Source organism: Saccopteryx leptura, chromosome 1, assembly GCF_036850995.1.
Source record: "Saccopteryx leptura isolate mSacLep1 chromosome 1, mSacLep1_pri_phased_curated, whole genome shotgun sequence".
NCBI classification, from domain to species: Eukaryota; Metazoa; Chordata; class Mammalia; order Chiroptera; family Emballonuridae; genus Saccopteryx; species Saccopteryx leptura.
Genome location: NC_089503.1, coordinates 255,574,784 through 255,578,524, shown reverse-complemented (window position 1 = coordinate 255,578,524; position 3,741 = coordinate 255,574,784).

Here is a 3,741-nt window from a genome sequence, read left to right as displayed (position 1 = left end):
CCTGAGAGGCTCAGGAGGTGAGGGTGGGGGGCACTGTGAAGACCAAGTAACCAGGGAGGGGCTGCATCTCCTCACCTAGGCTTTTAGTCTGCCAATCCCTAACCTCTGTGCCCTGCAGAAAATTGGGCAGGGAGGGAATTAGGCCACTTTGGGTGGTGCCCGAAGCCCCCCTTCTGTTGCCTCAGCTATGCCTCCCTTGCCCGTCCAGATTCTGGAAGCCCTCACCTTCCCCAGTCCCGCACCCTGTCCCCCCATAGCAGCCTTTACCCAGCCCGGAGTCCCACACCCGCCTGCTTCTCTCAACCCTCTCTCTGTCTCTCCAGCACAGTGGCTATTTTTATTTTTCCTTTTTATTAAATTTCCAACTTCTGCAAACACCATGGCCCCTGCCTCGCCGCCCCTCCCCCCTTTCCCTCAAAGCGGATTTGACTCACTTGCGTTTTATTAACAGATTAAAAAAAAAACAAAACAAAAAACCGCAGCTGCCACCAATCACACTGTGCTTTCTCGGCTTTCTTGGAGGGTTAGGGAAACTAGATGGAAGGGAAAGGCTACAAGGTCCCTCTGAGGGTTTAAATTTGCCCTCCTCCCCACACCCCAGGATGTCTGGACCTTTCCAGCACAGCCTGAAGAGAGTGATGGAGGAGGGGTTGGGAAGTCAGATTGGGCCCCTTTCTGGGTTTGGGGAATTTGATGGGCATCTGGCCTGTGCTGTCCCCTGGGTGGAATTTGAAATTAACCAAAATAAAATGTAAAAAAAGGAAAAATTCATATAGAGCCACCCTCCCCAGACACTGGGTGCTGGAGCTTTGGGTGGGAAGCAGCCAGCTGCCTTGGTGGGCTTTGGAAGTGGGGGCTTAGATTTAGGACACCCCCCAATCCAAAGCCAGTGTTGCCTCCACTCTGTCCCTTACTTCAGATGGCTAGCTGAGGCCATGGAAGGCTCCAGGCTGGGACATCACCTACCCTGGCCAGCTCTCTTGCTTTATCCTCTACAGGAATTTCTTATTTATATATTCATTCATTTGAAAGAGAGAGAGAGAGATCAACTTGTTGTTCGACCCATCCATGCACCCAGTGGGCATGTGCCTGGACCAGGTATTGAACCCACAACTTCAGCACACCCAGACAAAGCTCAAGCCAACTGAGCTACCCAGCCAGGGCTCCATAGGAGATTCTGATCCCCTATTCTCTCCTCACCCCTTGCCTCCCAAAGGTGAGAGCAAATTGCTTCTTCATGCCCCCCACCAATTTTTGTGGCAGTTGCCATGGCAACCAAGAACCCAGCTGCACTTTATTGTCTTTGGATACTGGATGGGGGCGGTATTGGATGTCTTTGGATACTGGAGATGGGGAAGGCAGTTGGGTTGGTTCAGCTGGGAACTTTCTCCCCCTCTGCTGCCCCTCTGCTGATCTCCACCCCTTCCTTACAAGGCCTGGTCCAGCCTCAGTTCCCAGGCCAGGCTCCCTGCCTGGGTTCTCTGCTGGGCCATGGCTCCCTCCTGGGTTCTTCATTAGCCTCCAAAGCTAAGGGTAAACAGTGTTCTGGTTGCCAGTGAAATCTCTTTCCCCCTTCTTTTTCTCTTCTATTTTCCTCTACCATCTCTAATCAGGGTGGGCTGGTGGTTGGGCAGATTGAACACCACACAGGAAGCACTGAGTGAGCTTGAGTCATGCCTGAGTGCCTATTTCTCCTTTGCCTGGGTATGCCCTACAGATTACCCTCTGCCCTGCTGAAACTGACCCCAACTCTCCTTTCACTATCAGAGGAGGCAATTACTTCAATAAAAATGTCTGTCTTGACATACCCCAAAGCAGAGGGAGAAGAGAAGCATTGTCAGGAATTTGGGACTTAAAAAACACAAGCTATATACAGAGGCGGATTAAGGTCGGTTGAGGCCCCAGGTACAGAAGAAAATATAGGACCCCTTAAAAAAAAGAGGGAGAAAATAAAAATATATGTTAACCATATTTTTTTTTCTTTACAGAGACAGAGAGAGAGAGTCAGAGAGAGTCAGAGAGAAGGATAGATAGGGACAGACAGACAGGAACGGAACGGAGAGATGAGAAGCATCAATCATTAGTTTTTCGTTGCGCGTTGCAGTACCTTAGTTGTTCATTGATTGCTTTCTCATATGTGCCTTGACTGCGGGCCTTCAGCAGACCAAGTAACCCCTTGCGACCTTGGGCTCAAGCTGGTGAGCTTTATTTATTTATTTTCTCAAACCAGATGAGCCCGCGCTAAAGCTGGCGACCTTGGGGTCTTGAACCTGGGTCTTCCGCATCCCAGTCCGATGCTCTATCCACTGCGCCACCGCCTGGTCAGGCTGTTAACCATATTTTTAAATAAATAAAAAATATTATGTACTATTGATGTTAAAATTGCACATATGAAACCAAACTTAGTGTCACTAGAAAGAAGTGTAAGGTTGGGATTTTGCAGAGTCCTCAAAAGTTGAAGCCCAGTCCTGTGAAGGAGAGGCGGAAACCACAGCAACAGCCCCAGTGGGCAGGCACCAGCAGTGCCCATACCCAAATGCCCTAGGCAGCAACAGCAGAGGGAGTGGCAAGCCTGCAGACAGACCACACCTAGGGAACACAGAGGCCACACCCAGTGGACTCCAGTGGCCAAAACCTTCTTTTACACAGACGAAATGAGAAAGCAGAGAAATGCAACACAAATGAATCAAGAGAAATCCCCAGAAAAGGACCTGAATGAGTCAGATATAACCAAATTACCACATGCAGAGTTTAAAGTAACGATTGTTAGGATATTCAAAGATATTAGAACAACAATAGATGGTCATTACGGACACCTAAAGAGATAGCAAAAAAAAAAAAAAAAAAGGGACATTGAAATAATAAAAAAAGAATCAGTCAGAAATGACAAATACATATCAGAAATGAAGAACACAATGGAAGGAATTAAAAGCAGGATAGATGAAGCTGAGAATTGAATCAGTGAGTTAGAGGAAAAGATAAATAAAGGCACGGAAGCAGAGCAGAAAAAGAAAAGAGACTCAAAAAGTCTGAGGAAACTCTGAGAGAGCTCTGTGACAACATGAAGAGAAATAACATCCCCATCATGGGGGTTCCGGAAGAAGAAGAGAAAGAACAAGGGATAGAGCCTTTGTTCAAACATATCATAGCTGAAAATTTCCCTCAATTAAGGCAGGAAAACATCTCACAAGTTCAAGAAGCACAGAGAACTCCATTAAAGAGAAACCCAAAGAAATCTACACCAAGACACATTATAATTAAAGTACCAACGCTAAGTGATAAAGAGAAAATATTAAAAGCTGCTAGAGAAAAAAAGACTATCACCTACAAAGGAGCCCCCATAAGGATGACTTCTGACTTCCTAACAGAAACACTTGAGGCCAGAAGGGAATGGCAAGAAATATTCAAAGTAATGCAGAACAAGAGCCTACAACCAAGACTACTTTATCCAGCAAGGCTATCGTTTAAAATTGAAGGAGAAATAAAAAGCTTTCCAGACAAAAGAAAACTCAAGGAATTCACTACAATCAAACCAAGGCTGCAAGAAATGCTAAGGGGCCTGTTGTAAATAGATCAAAGGAGAAAAAGCATATAGCAAAAGAGGAATACAGTTTTAAAGAAAAAAAAATGGCAATAAACAATTACATATCAATAATAACCTTAAATGTAAATGGATTAAATTATCTGATCAAAAGACATAGGGTAGCTGCATGGATAAGAAAACAGGACCCATACATATGC